The sequence below is a fragment of the Rutidosis leptorrhynchoides genome, chromosome 3 (genome assembly GCF_046630445.1).
Source record: "Rutidosis leptorrhynchoides isolate AG116_Rl617_1_P2 chromosome 3, CSIRO_AGI_Rlap_v1, whole genome shotgun sequence".
Classification (NCBI taxonomy): Eukaryota; Viridiplantae; Streptophyta; class Magnoliopsida; order Asterales; family Asteraceae; genus Rutidosis; species Rutidosis leptorrhynchoides.
In genome coordinates this window covers 445,218,382-445,235,512 of record NC_092335.1, presented here as the reverse complement: position 1 = coordinate 445,235,512, position 17,131 = coordinate 445,218,382, and positions in this window count along the sequence as shown.

The following is a 17,131-nucleotide window of genomic DNA, read 5'->3' as shown; positions in this document are numbered from 1 at the left end:
CTGATTGCGGATTTCGCCAAAAAGATAATGAGTTGCTGGTACATCTGATGATGATGTTATGAAATATAAAAGGTTCTCCGATAACGACGGCGAAAGGACAAGGTATAAATTTCGAGATTTTAAGAAAAGTAGTCTATCTAGGGAGTCGAAGTGGAGCTGTGACAAAATTTAGCTTCTTGGAAAGGAGTTGTAAGGTTGTTTTTGCTAATAAAGGATAAGGAATTCGACGCGAATACGTTTTAACTATATCTTTGGTTTCGAATGTTTTTCAGGTGCATAACTATATGCATAAATCTTTCTTTCGTAGACGAGGTGCGGCTGGTTCAACTTCTCGATCAAGGTGTTTTCAAAAATCACGAAAAGATTTCGAATGCGAATTGTAATCGCTAAGATACGAATGAGGTTTAGGATAAAATCAAGTGGCAAACTTGAAGATTAATTTAGTTTCATATGTTATAATTAACATTTTAATTTATTTTACTTGTCCAAAGTTAACAGTCCAATTGTCCAATGGTTCATATATAAGTTAGATATATAATGTTCAAATTACATAATACGTATCGTGACCCGTGTACCGGTCTCGGTGTCGATCACAACTCAAAGTATATATATATTTTGGAATCAACTCCGACCCTGTATAGCCAATTCCCACCTTCGCGTATAGAGTGTCTATGGTTGTTCCGATATATATATATAGATGGGTCAATATGATAAGTCGAAACCTTGTATACGTGTCCCGTTATTTAAAGTGCATAAAATAAATAAATATATATCATGACCCATTATACAACATGTTGTCTCAGAATTAATCCGACGTATTGTTGTACATGTGTCCCGACAGTAGTACAGTGCGGAAATTAAAATTGCGAGAATGTAAATTGCGATAAATTAAATGTTAATCAGTTAGCTGGGAATAGTTAGCCGGAACAGTTAGCGTGGAATCCTTGATAGATTTTTAATTAGTTAAATCGTGTGTTTCTAACAATTTTTATTTTGTCCAATGTTTTCTTCTTTATGCCACTTGTTGGATTCTGGTAGGTCAAAATCCGAATATGAAATTTGAATGAAAATGGTTATTCTGGGGTGAGCGGATACGAATATCAGTGGTTGTAAGTAAGATAATAGATAACCGTTGAATCAGATCCGAGAATGTACAGTGTAACTTATTAATGTGAATCCTAAATATTCCTCGGGTACTACCCACCCGTTAAAATATTTTCATCACTAATAGTTTGTACGAAGGAATTTTTAATTACTATCTTTATGAAAATATACTTGCATATATATTTTCTTCAGAGGTAATCATAGATTTAATGAGTCAATAAGATATTAAACTCATTTGATTTATCGTTACTTCTAGATTACATAATCTCTAAGACTCTAGAAATTACATAATCGTCATACGATACGTAAAGCGAAGATAATCGATGTAGAACGATATATAGAACAAAGATCATACTCGAAGTACAGATATTGAGTCGTGTGATGTTGATATTCGAGATACAGATTGTGATGTTGAGATTTAAGACGCGGTTGTGATTGGGGTGATAAAGGTACTGTCGGCGTTGACGATGGTAGTACGGATTATGCTGCTGGTGCTGCTGTTGGTGTTTGTAACCTTCGCACCATATTCTCCAAAGCCACTACCCGAGCTCGGAGTTCGTTGACTTCTTCTATTATACCGGGATGATTGACGGTTGGAACGAGTGAATGAACAAGATTTGAAATATGGGATAGTATGTAATCATGACGAGATACTCTAGAAATGAGCGAGAAAATGGTGTTTCGAATAGGTTCGCCGGTAAGTGCTTCAGGTTCATCGTTAAGAGGACAATTTGGTGGATGGAATGGATCACCTTCTTCTTGTCTCCAGAAATTTAGTATATTACGAACCCATCCCCAATTCATCCAGAATAGATGATGGGAAATTGGTTGATCCATTCCGGTGACGCTGTTCTCGAAGCTCGAATGGAAATCCATATCGGCGAAGCTATCGGAGTCGGAGGAATTTGAGCTGGATGAAGAATCCATCTTGTATGGTCGGAGAAATGAATTTTTGGTTTGGAATAGGTTATAGGAGTTGGGTTTGGTACTCTTCAATACATAATTTACATATGTATATATAACACCAAAATCCCGTGAATTACGGAGAATCTTTGAAATACGTCAGGCAATGTCTATAGTAACAGATACGCTAGGATATGAATTTTGTCTATACACTATCGATGCACTTAAATGCAATAAGACGTGTCTAGACTTAAGAATGATAAGCAGGCAACTCCCTAAGGATGATAAGCAGATGGTTTCCAACTAGAAATGATAAGCAAAACTTTTTAACAGGCAGACACGGTCAAAGTCCAGTCTCACTAATGTATCCTAACAACTACCAGTTAGACACACTAATGGGTGACCTGGTTCGCTAAGACCAACGCTCTGATACCAACTCTAATAACCCGAACTAATCCATCCGGACAACGTCCATATTGATTATAAACGAATTACAATAGTTGATAACATAGCGAGGTACTTGACCTCTATATGATACATTTTACAAACGTTGCATTTATTCTTAAAAGGCAATCTATCATTACATCGAAAATTGACATATTCACCTAACATTTCATAATAACCAAATGACCTAATCTGTCATTTACTTAACAATAGTCTCTAATGATCTTCAATGACTCGAATGCAACGTTCTTGAATCATGGCTTAAAGGGTCCCAAGTAGTATCCTTATCATGAGCTAATGCACAGCGGAAGTCTTAGTTCATACCTGAGAATAACATGCTTTAAAATGTCAACATAAAGTTGGTGAGATATATAGGTTTGATGCTAGCAGCGATATAATAACCATGGACCACAAGATTTAAAGTTTATACATAATACACTCCTCGTGTATGAAAAGACGTTGAGCACTTCGTAACCATACTTAACTAAAACCCACGGCAGCATACTCTTAAATAAACCCTACACCGTACCAAAGTGTAGTAATGAAACGAAGTACTGTGCAACCGTTAAATGCTGGTCGTCCAGCCCGGTTGGGGATGTCAGCCCGATAGATCTATCAACAGGATTTGCGTTTACGCTCCTCACGTAATTAGCAGTTACCAAGTATAAAGAAATATGCCATGGTACAACTCAACGTAGATTTTATTTTTGATCACTTGTGTCCATAACGTAAATCATTTATAAAAACAGCGCATGTATTCTCAGCCCAAAAATATTTAGAGTTTAAAGGGGACTATATACTCACCTAATGTATTTTGTAGTAAAAATACATATAACACCATTGGTAACTTATAAGGTTGGCCTCGGATTCACGAACCTAATTAATTATATATTTATATATTGATTAATATCTAGTTTAACAAATAAAGTCAATTTACATTGTACCACAATCCTAATGCTCGAGACTAATATGCAACGGTTAACAAAATAATTTTGACTCAAAATGACTTTCAAAAGTTTATACATGATTAAATTTCGTCATGTTATATTTTTAAATATTTTCACAAAATTAGTTAGGTAAATAATATAACTTATTTATTGTTAAATAAACTTTATTTAAAAATAAACCAAAATGATAAATTACTAAATAATAACTTCATTAAAATAATACTTTTAATAAATATATTATTAATAATAACATAACAGTTTTATTGATCAAATATGATAATTTGATAATTTTTAATAAAAATATTATTTGTTTTAATAATGATAGTCATAATCATATTAATATTTTCTAAAAAAATACTTTTATTAAAAATAATAATTTTTATGTTATTAATAATAAAAATCATAAGTTGATAATTTTATCAATAATAATAGTTTTTGATTAAAATATTAAATATTTTTAAATAATAATAATCATAATAATATTCAAATAATAATAATGATTTTTAACGACGACGTAAAAATAGAAATATTCATTTTTAATAATTTGTACAAAAGTTCAATTGGCTATAACTTCAAATCCGTCCGTCGAATCCATTCGACATCTAAATGAAAAGTTTATAGTTTTTCGCCATCTTTCCAAAAACATATATATCATATACCTCATCTTGACCGCAGAAGTATTTAATTCAGATTCTATCCGAAAATATATTTTAACAAAGTTAAATATAAAAGCATATAAAATCCTAATTTCTCGAGCACTAGTTAGGGACATACTAAAAGTAAATAATAGTCAAGTTTTGAGTGCTCACGAATCAATATTGAGATTCAATATTGCAGGAAAGGATATAGACACAACGGAGATGATAAACACCAGTTTGACTTACGAGCAAAATCCCCAAACAATACTCATAACCTCCTTAGCTATTACCCATAATTTATATCGATCACTCCCACTCATGAAATCAATTTTGGAACATTTGGGCAGAACCCCGTCATAGTATTTTAGGTATAATGCTTAGTAAAATCTCTTTTGTTATTAGTAATATTACTAATTCTAACACTAATGATAATAATAATAAGTTTAGGATTTTAAATCTTGTAAAAAAAATAATCATAATAAGTATTACGGAGTACTAAGGAAATCAGGAAGGAAAAAGAACAGAATAAAAAAAAATATCATCCCAAACTGCAAAAACACTCGAGATTTTAAAGGGGTTTACTGGGCTCCACAGGGACGCGACTGCGCCGGTTTAGCCACAAGGAGGCCGCGACTCGCGGCTATTGTAGTCCAGCTGTCTTCCACCTTTTTGGCTGCGACATCTTATTTAAATATTTTATATATTTATTTATTTAATTTAAATAATTAATTAAATATTATATTATATTTACGTTAGGGGTAAAAATATAATTTTTATAAAAATTACTTTTACTTTGTCACTTGACTAAGGTCTCGGGTTCGGTTTTCCAAATAAGGTTTCGTACGCGAAGAAAATTAGACTTTAATGTTTTGAGACTCGTACCTTTATCAAAATAATGGGCTTTTAATTATAAAAACAATCTCACTAAAAATATAACTTAACCTTTTGAGTATTGTGGTCATTTACTCGTATAAATCAAAGTTTACTTATTTGTCAAAATATATTTTTAAATTGAAAACGTTTAATATTGTTTTGTAAAATACATATATATATATTTAATGAACACGTTTTATTAAATATATATATTTTTTTTATAAAATCACGGACCGTTACATTTATCGTTTAACAAAAGGTTTCTAGAAAAGTTACGACTTTTTAAAATAACGTTAAAACGTTTAATCTTATTAAAATGATTCTTAAATAATTTGACAAAATGGTTTTAGATATTTATAAAATCTATTATCTTCTACTATTGCCAATAAATATAATAATCTTATTTCAAAATCTATTACGTATCTAATACTTTGTTTTCGTTTACTATTAATAAATATATGCACATATACACATAACTGTTCGTGAATCGTCAGACTTGGTCAAAGGGTAACTAATTATCCGAATAACAATTTGAGACTTTCTAAACTCAACTTTAGGGTTTTTGCTTATCGTGTCGGAACCATATAGAGATTAGAGTTAAATTTGGTCGGAAATTTCCGGGTCGTTACAGGTGTTTCCGCCAAGGAAGCAAAATATTGGGAGGATTACCAATTCTCCGATGAATCGGATTCCGACGAGAATTCCGATGATGTTATAGAAATTACCCCAACTGAATTTAAAAAAGCAAAAGAAAATAATAAGGGAAAGGGCATAAAAATAGAGAAATCTGATTCCAACCCCGATGAACTTTATATGTATCGTCAACACCCGTATTTCTTAAGTTGTAACAATAACCTGGGAACCTCTAAACCACCAGGTTTTTCTAGACCAATGTGGAAAACGACGGCTCGTATTAGGGGAACATCATATATCCCTAAAAACTTAGCAAAAAGAACCAAGTTCGAAAAAGAAGAAACGAGTGAGTCGGAATAAGATAGTTGTATTTGTGCGGTGTAATATATGTAATATAGTGTGCTTATGCTTTATGATATATGTAAAATTTGCTTGTATTAATAAGTATCTTTTATGAACCTAACTCTTGTATATTTTACAGTATAAAAACACAAAATGGATAGACAACCCAATATTTTAGAAGACTTACCCGGAGACATGATTGATGAAATCTTGTCTAGAGTCGGTCAGAATTCCTCGGCACAACTATTTATGGCAAAATTAGTTTGTAAGACATTTGAAGAACGTTCCAAGAATGTCTTGGTTTATAAGAGACTTTCGTTTGAAAGATGGGGGATATCACATTGGGAAACCCATAAGTTACGATGTGTTTACTTTGACGCATATATTGCGGGGAACCCAAATGCTATTTTACGCAACGGGTTAAGAAATTATTTTGACTCAATGTATCCGAATATAGGACTTCATGATTTAGAAAAAGTGGCTAACATGCAACATAAAGAAGCATGCTATGCTTACGGGTTAGTAATGTTCGCTTCTCACCAAAGTGAGAAAAAGAACATCGGGCTACAACTATTAAACAAAATGTTCCACAAGTGACGGAGTCGGTAATTGGGGTAAGAAATGAGGTTTTTAGGTTATTACGAGACTGTTGGTCATTACGTAACCCTCGTCCCTTTGACGACGTTACAACACGATGTCTTATCAACGGCCATAACGGTTATGTTCCACAAGACCAAGGATGGGAAGTAGTCCTAGTAAAACCAGAATGCATGACTTGTTTCTGGACGTATGAATTACGTGTCTTTATTGCCTTTGCTGAACGACTTGTGTACTAGCTAGAATTATCTTCACAACTATCTTGTATCAAAGTTATTGTGTGCTATATTTCATGCTTTATGTAAAATAAGCGGTATTTTAAGTTTGTAAAATATTGTATAAAAGTTTGAACGCGAAATATTATTATAATCAGTTTTTCATATAGAATTGTAGTAGTTGAATTGTATATTAGCTACTAAGTATGAACTTAACGGGTAGGTACTACCCGAATTTAAACTTATAAAATGCTAATATGAAGAAAAAGCTTTTATAAATGAGTTCATATTATGCTACGAAATACTATTAACTACTCTTAATATTCTGTATGATTAACTTGTTCCATTTGACTATTTTGAAGGAAATGGCACCGACTACTCGACACACCGTAAATATGAATGAAGAGGAATTCCGTACTTTTCTAGCTTCAAACATAGCCGCAGTACAGGCTGCGCTACATACCAACAATAACCTTGGATCTAGCAGTACAGGAAATCGTGTAGGATGCACCTACAAAGAATTCACTGCCTGCAAACCTTTGGAATTTGATAGAGCCGAAGGACCGATCGGATTGAAACGGTGGACCGAGAAGGTCGAATCGGTGTTTGCCATAAGTAAGTGTACTGAAGAGGACAAAGTGAAGTACGCTATGCATACCTTCACAGGTTCTGCGTTAACATGGTGGAATACCTATGTAGAGCAAGTGGGACAAGATGATGCGTACGCACTACCGTGGTCAGCATTCAAGCACTTGATGAACGAGAAGTACCGTCCCAGAACCGAGGTCAATAAGCTCAAGACAGAACTTAGAGGGTTACGAACCCAGGGATTTGATATTACCACGTACGAAAGACGATTCACAGAATTGTGCCTATTGTGTCCGGGAGCGTTCGAAGATGAGGAAGAGAAGATCGACGCGTTTGTGAAAGGATTACTGGAAAGTATCCAAGAAGATATAAGTTCACACGAGCCCGCCTCCATACAACAGGCATGTAGAATGGCTCACAAACTAGTGAACCAGATTGAGGAAAGAATTAAAGAACAGACGGCTGAAGAGGCCAATGTGAAGCAAGTCAAAAGAAAGTGGGAGAAAAACGGTGATAAGAATCACCAATACAACAACAACAGCAATTACAATAATAATCGCAACAATTATCCCAACAATCGCAACATCAATCGCAACAACAACAAACGGCCCAACAACAACAACAACAACAACAACAATAACAACAACAACAACAACAACAGCAACTACAACAATCATCCCAATAACAATAACAACTGCAACAACAACAACAATCAGAAGCAGCTATGCCAAAGGTTTAAAAAGTATCACTCGGGGTTCTGCCAAGTGTAAAAGAAATGGTCATAGCGCGGCGAAGTGTGAGGTTTACGGACCAGGGGTTAACAGAACGAAAGGAACAAATGGTGTCAGAACGAGTAATGGCTTAGCAAGTAGTGTCGGAGCAAGTTATGCCAATGTAGTTTGTTATAAATGTGGAAAACTGGGCCACATTATTAGAAATTGCCCGAACCAGGAGAACACGAATGGACAAGGCCGCGGAAGAGTTTTCAATATTAATGCGGCAGAGGCACAGGAAGACCCGGAGCTTGTTACGGGTACGTTTCTTATTGACAATAAATCTGCTTACGTTTTATTTGATTCGGGTGCGGATAGAAGCTATATGAGTAGAGATTTTTGTGCTAAATTAAGTTGTCCATTGACGCCTTTGGATAGTAAATTTTTACTCGAATTAGCAAATGGTAAATTAATTTTAGCAGATAATATATGTCGGAATCGAGAAATTAAACTGGTTAGCGAAACATTTAAGATTGACTTGATACCAGTAGAGTTAGGGAGTTTTGATGTGATAATCGGTATGGACTGGTTGAAAGAAGTGAAAGCAGAGATCGTTTGTTACAAAAATGCAATTCGCATTTTACGAGAAAAAGGAAAACCCTTAATGGTGTACAGAGAAAAGGGCAACACGAAGCTACATCTTATTAGTAATTTGAAGGCACAAAAACTAATAAGAAAAGGTTGCTATGCTGTTCTAGCACACGTCGAGAAAGTACAAACTGAAGAAAAGAGCATCAATGATGTTCCCGTCGCAAAAGAATTTCCCGATGTATTTCCGAAAGAATTACCGGGATTACCCCCACATTGATCAGTTGAATTTCAAATAGATCTTGTACCAGGAGCTGCACCAATAGCTCGTGCTCCTTACAGACTCGCACCCATCGAGATGAAAGAACTGCAAAGCCAATTACAAGAACTTTTAGAGCGTGGTTTCATTCGACCAAGCACATCACCGTGGGGAGCTCCTGTTTTGTTTTTCAAGAAGAAGGATGGTACATTTAGGTTGTGTATTGACTACAGAGAGTTGAACAAACTTACCATCAAAAACCGTTATCCACTGCCGAGAATTGACGACTTATTTGATCATCTACAAGGCTCGTCGGTTTATTCGAAGATCGATTTACGTTATGGATATCATCAAATGCGAGTAAAGGAGGATGATATTCCAAAAACTGCTTTTAGGACGCGTTATGGTCATTACGAGTTTATGGTTATACCGTTTGGATTGACTAACGCACCAGCTGTGTTCATGGACCTTATGAACCGAGTGTGTGGGTCATATCTTGACAAGTTTGTCATTGTTTTCATCGATGACATACTTATTTACTCAAAGAATGATCAAGAGCATTTGAGAAAAGTGCTAGAAGTATTGAGGAAAGAAAAACTATACGCTAAGTTTTTAAAGTGTGCATTTTGGTTGGAAGAAGTTCAATTCCTCGGTCACATAGTGAACAAAGAAGGTATTAAGGTGGATCCGGCAAAGATAGAAATTGTTGAAAAGTGGGAAACCCCAAAAACTCTGAAACACATACGCCAGTTTTTAGGACTAGCTGGTTACTACAGAAGGTTCATCCAAGACTTTTACAGAATAGCAAAACCCTTGACTGCATTAACGCATAAAGGGAAGAAATTTGAATGGAAGGATGAACAAGAGAAAGCATTTCAGTTATTGAAGAAAAAGCTAACTACGGCACCTATATTGTGATTGCCTGAAGGGAATGATGATTTTGTGATTTATTGTGACGCATCAAAGCAAGGTCTCGGTTGTGTATTAATGCAACGAACGAAGGTGATTGCTTATGCGTCTAGATAATTGAAGATTCACGAACAAAATTATATGACGCATGATTTGGAATTAGGTGCGGTTGTTTTTGCATTAAAGACTTGGAGGCACTACTTATATGGGGTCAAAAGTATTATATATACCGACCACAAAAGTCTTCAACACATATTTAATCAGAAACAACTGAATATGAGGCAGCTTAGGTGGATTGAATTGTTGAATGATTATGACTTTGAGATTCGTTACCACCCGCGGAAGGCAAATGTGGTAGCCGACGCCTTGAGCAGGAAGGACAGAGAACCCATTCGAGTAAAATCTATGAATATAATGATTCACAATAACCTTACTACTCAAATAAAGGAGGCGCAACAAGGAGTTTTAAAAGAGGGAAATTTAAAGGATGAAATACCCAAAGGATCAGAGAAGCATCTTAATATTCGGGAAGACGGAACCCGGTATAGGGCTGAAAGGATTTAGGTACCAAAATTTAGAGATATGAGAAAAATGGTACTTAGAGAAGCTCATAAAACCAGATACTCAATACATCCTGGAACGGGGAAGATGTACAAGGATCTCAAGAAACATTTTTGGTGGCCGGGTATGAAAGCTGATGTTTCTAAATACGTAGGAGAATGTTTGACATGTTCTAAGGTCAAAGCTGAGCATCAGAAACCATCAGGTCTACTTCAACAACCCGAAATCCCGGAATGGAAATGGGAAAACATTACCATGGATTTCATCACTAAATTGCCAAGGACTGCAAGTGGTTTTGATACTATTTGGGTAATAGTTGATCGTCTCACCAAATCAGCACACTTCCTGCCAATAAGAGAAGATGACAAGATGGATGAGTTAGCACGACTGTATTTGAAGGAAGTCGTCTCCAGACATGGAATACCAATCTCTGTTATCTCTGATAGGGATGGCAGATTTATTTCAAGATTTTGGCAGACATTACAGCAAGCATTAGGAACTCGTCTAGACATGAGTACTGCCTATCATCCACAAACTGATGGGCAAAGCGAAAGGACGATACAAACGCTTGAAGACATGCTACGAGCATGTGTTATTGATTTCGGAAACAGTTGGGATCGACACCTACCGTTAGCAGAATTTTCCTATAACAACAGTTATCATTCTAGTATTGAGATGGCGCCGTTTGAGGCACTTTATGGTAGAAAGTGCCGGTCTCCGATTTGTTGGAATGAAGTGGGGGATAGACAGATTACAGGTCTGGAGATAATACAAGAAACTACCGAGAAAATCATCCAAATTCAACAAAGATTGAAAACCGCCCAGAGTCGACAAAAGAGCTACGCGGACAGTAAAAGAAAAGATATAGAGTTTGAAATTGGAGAAATGGTCATGCTTAAGGTTTCACCTTGGAAAGGCGTTGTTCGATTTGGTAAATGGGGGAAACTAAATCCAAGGTACATTGGACCATTCAAATTATAGATCGTGTCAGACCAGTAGCTTACCAAATGGAGCTACCTCAACAACTCGCGGCTGTACATAACACTTTCCATGTCTTAAATTTGAAGAAATGTTTTGCTAAAGAAGATCTCACTATTCCGTTGGACAAAATCCAAATCAATGAAAAACTTCAATTCATTGAAGAACCCGTCGAAATAATGGATCGTGAGGTTAAGAGACTTAAACAAAACAAGATACCGATTGTTAAGGTTCGATGGAATGCTCGTAGAGGACTCGAGTTCACCTGGGAGCATGAAGATCAGATGAAGAAGAAATACCGCATCTATTTCTAGAAGATTCGTCAACACTTTCAACAGCTTAAAATTTCGGGACGAAATTTATTTAACGGGTAGGTACTGTAGTGACCTGAACTTTTCCATGTTTATATATATTAAATGAAATTGATATTTACATGATTAAGTGTTTCGAACATGTTAAGCAATCAAACTTATTAAGACTTTATTAATTGGAAAAGGTTTCATATAGACAAATGACCACCCAAGTTGATCGGTGATTCACGAACGTTAAAACTTGTAAAAACTATACGATGACATATATATGGTTATATATATAGTTAACATGATTTTATTATAAGTATGTATCTCATTAGATATTTTAACAATGAGTTATATACATAAAAATGAGACTATTAAATTAAGAAACTCGAAAACGATATATATAACGATTATCGTTATAACGTCTTACTAGGTACATATGAATCATATTAAGATATTGATACACTTGGTTAATTATGTTAAATGATAAGTAAATATATCATTAAGTGTATTAACAATGAACTACATATGTAAAAATAAGACTACTAACTTAATGATTTTGAAACGAGACATATATGTAACGATTATCGTTGTAACGACATTTAATATATATAGATCATATTAAGAGATATTTGTACAACATAATATCATGATAATATAATAATTTAAAATCTCATTTGATATTATAAACATTGGGTTAACAACATTTAACAAGAACGTTAACCTAAAGGTTTCAAAACAACATTTACATGTAACGACTAACGATGACTTAACGACTCAGTTAAAATGTATATACATGTAGTGTTTTAATATGTATTCATACACTTTTTAAAGACATCAAGACACTTATCAAAATACTTCTACTTAAAAAAAATGCTTACAATTACATCCTCGTTCAGTTTCATCAACAAATCTACTCGTATGCACCCGTATTCGTACTCGTACAATACACAGCTTTTAGATGTATGTACTATTGGTATATACACTCCAATGATCAGCTCTTAGCAGCCCATGTGAGTCACCTAACACATGTGGGAACCATCATTTGGCAACTAGCATGAAATATCTCATAAAATTACAAAAATATGAGTAATCATTCATGACTTATTTACATGAAAACAAAATTACATATCCTTTATATCTAATCCATACACCAACAACCAAAAACACCTACAAACACTTTCATTCTTTAATTTTCTTCATTTAATTGATCTCTTTCAAGTTCTATCTTCAAGTTCTAAGTGTTCTTCATAAATTCCAAAAGTTCTAGTTTCATAAAATCAAGAATACTTTCAAGATTGCAAGTTTACTTCCAAGTTTTCTAAATCCATTCCAAGTAATCATCAAAGATCAAGAAACCTTTGTTACTTACAGTAGGTTATCTTTCTAATACAAGGTAATAATCATATTCAAACTTTAATTCAATTTCTATAGCTATAACAATCTTATTTCGAGTGAAAATCTTACTTGAAATTGTTTTCGTGTCATGATTCTGCTTCAAGAACTTTCAAGCCATCCAAGGATCCTTTGAAGCTAGATCCATTTTTTTCATTTCCAGTAGGTTTATCCAAGGAACTTGAGGTAGTAATGATGTTCATAACATCATTCGATTCATACATAAAAATCTGTCTTATTCAACGTTATAAACTTGTAATCACTATAACATAGTTTAGTTAATTCTAAACTTGTTCGCAAATAAAGTTAATCCTTCTAACTTGACTTTTAAAATCAACTAAACACATGTTCTATATCTATATGATATTCTAACTTAATGATTTAAAACCTGGAAACACGAAAAACACCGTAAAACCGGATTTACGCCGTCGTAGTAACACCGCGGGCTGTTTTGGGTTAGTTAATTAAAAACTATGATAAACTTTGATTTAAAAGTTGTTATTCTGGGAAAATTATTTTTATTATGAACATGAAACTATATCCAAAAATTATGGTTAAACTCAAAGTGGAAGTATGTTTTCTAAAATGGTCATCTAGACGTCGTTCTTTCGACTGAAATGACTACCTTTACAAAAATGACTTGTAACTTATTTTTCCGACTATAAACCTATACTTTTTCTGTTTAGATTCATAAAATAGAGTTCAATATGAAACCATAGCAATTTGATTCACTCAAAACGGATTTAAAATGAAGAAGTTATGGGTAAAACAAGATTGGATAATTTTTCTCATTTTAGCTACGTGAAAATTGGTAACAAATCTATTCCAACCATAACTTAATCAACTTGTATTGTATATTATGTAATCTTGAGATACCATAGACACGTATACAATGTTTCGACCTATCATGTCGACACATCTATATATATTTCGGAACAACCATAGACACTCTATATGTGAATGTTGGAGTTAGCTATACAGGGTTGAGGTTGATTCCAAAATATATATAGTTTGAGTTGTGATAAATACTGAGATACGTATACACTGGGTCGTGGATTGATTCAAGATAATATTTATCGATTTATTTCTGTACATCTAACTGTGGACAACTAGTTGTAGGTTAATAACGAGGACAGCTGACTTAATAAACTTAAAACATCAAAATATATTAAAAGTGTTGTAAATATATTTTGAACATACTTTGATATATATGTATATATTGTTATAGGTTCGTGAATCAACCAGTGGCCAAGTCTTACTTCCCGACGAAGTAAAAATCTGTGAAAGTGAGTTATAGTCCCACTTTTAAAATCTAATATTTTTGGGATGAGAATACATGCAGGTTTTATAAATGATTTACAAAATAGACACAAGTACGTGAAACTACATTCTATGGTTGAATTATCGAAATCGAATATGCCCCTTTTTATTAAGTCTGGTAATCTAAGAATTAGGGAACAGACACCCTAATTGACGCGAGTCCTAAAGATAGATCTATTGGGCCTAACAAACCCCATCCAAAGTACCGGATGCTTTAGTACTTCAAAATTTATATCATATCCGAAGGGTGTCCCGGAATGATGGGGATTTTCTTATATATGCATCTTGTTAATGTCGGTTACCAGGTGTTCACCATATGAATGATTTTTATCTCTATGTATGGGATGTGTATTGAAATATGAAATCTTGTGGTCTAATGTTACGATTTGATATATATAGGTTAAACCTATAACTCACCAACATTTTTTGTTGACGTTTAAAGCATGTTTATACTCAGGTGAATACTAAGAGCTTCCGCTGGTGCATACTAAAATAAGGACAAGATTTGGAGTCCATGTTTGTATGATATTGTGTAAAAACTGCATTCAAGAAACTGATTTCGATGTAACATATTTGTATTGTAAACCATTATGTAATGGTCATGTGTAAACAGGATATTTTAGATTATCATTATTTGATAATCTACGTAAAGCTTTTTAAACCTTTATTTATGTAATAAAGGTTATGGTTTGTTTTAAAAATGAATGCAGTCTTTGAAAAAACGTCTCATATAGAGGTCAAAACCTCGCAACGAAATCAATTAATATGGAACGTTTTTAATCAATAAGAACGGGACATTTCAAGATTTAATAATAAATCTTATAATAATGATAAATACAATAATTTTTAATAAAATGAAAAGTTTATTAGTAATGTTAATGAAAATAATAACTTTTATATTAGTACATAATACTTAATAATAAGCAATATTAATAACATTACTTATGTTAACCGTAATCATAATTTTCATGTTTAATTTCTAAACTAATATCTAAAGCTGCTATAACATCAATTCGTAATCCTAATAATAATAATATTTAGTGATAATATTAGTACTAATAATAATAATAATTATATTAATTATTAGTGATAATAACAATAATACTAAATAATAATACTTTGTAAGGATAATAATATTAATAATATTAGTAATAATTATAATAATTCTACTTGTAATTATGATAATAATACTAAAAGGATAACTACGACTTTTATTAGTAAAAATATTAATAGCAATACTTAACATACTGGTAATAATAACAATAGCAAATAATAACAATAATATTAACAATAATGATTATAATAATAAAAATAATAATAATAATAATAATAAAAATGAAAATAACTACCTCTTAGAGAAGAAAAAAAATAACAGCCCTTGCAGGGACTCGAACCCAGGACCCCTTGCTCCTGACAAACACCCTATACCATTTCTCTGTTCACTGTCTTTCTGATTAAACCCACAGTCAAATTTATTTAACACTTCGATTATGTTACACTATATCTTCATCTTCTTCAAAAAAAGTTCTCGACCAAATCGAGATTAATTCATTAAAACAATAATTGTTGATACTTCAAATTAATACTAATTATTAAAAATCAAATGTTTATGTTAATTAAAAAAATATATAAAAGGAAGCCAAAATAGCTGCTACTGCAGCACGCTGTTTAGCGAAGGAATAAAGAAAAAAAAAACTAAATTATTGATTGGGAGTTTGAAAACGTTTTAACCAAAACTTGCAACACCAAAAAGATTTAAAATCACATTTATAAGCTTTCTCAATTGACAATTTACCTGGAGATATCAAAATAATTTCGAATTTTAATGAAGAACATTTGTTGACTTTTTGATGTTTAAACTTTGACTCGAAAATTATCGATCAATAAGATGAATTGGAACTTGACGCTTTACAGAAAGATTAAATGAAAGATTCCTAGCACTTCTACAATTATACATTTTGCAACAAAATTAGAATTAGAGCATTTAAAAAAAAAAAAATACACACGAACAGGGCAGGAACCTATTCCTTGCTTCCTTTTGATTTAATTCAATTCATTTAAAGGCTGTGGAAAGTTTTTGTGGTTGATAATTGACAACGTAAACCGACTGGTACCCTTTACACTGCATTTGATCCAATTTTGTACTAATTAAAATGGTCGACAGCATTTGTTTATCAAGGACAGATATAAAATTAAATAAGATAAAAGTGATAGGGATGTCCAACTGATTTTGGAATTACTCTATTGATTTGGATTCGTTCTGTATTCAACTAGAGACAAGAATCGATTATGAAGAGATTAAATAGATATAGAAAACGTATTTATCCTCTTTTCCTTAATTTTAATGGTTTAAATAATAATTATTAATAATTAATAATTAAATGTATTAATAATAATAATTATTTTGATAACAATAATAAATAATAATAATAATAATAATAATAATAATTATTATTATTATTATTATTATGAATAATAACAATCATAGTAATATTAATTAATAATAATAATATTAATAATTTGTGTTAGTAAATAATAATAATACTATCAATAATTATCTTGATAATATTAGTACTGATTTCCTAACATGTATCTGTATATAAAGGCATTCATATATATGTATATATATATATCTCTATTTATATCTGTGTTTGTATATCTTTTATAATTATATACATTTAGTCATAAGTTATAATTAATTTTAATACTATAATAACAATAATAATGCAAATTTATAATAATATAGTAGTAATAATAATATTACTAATGATAATAACCACTATAAAATGTATACAAAAATATTGTTATTAATGATAATACTAATAATA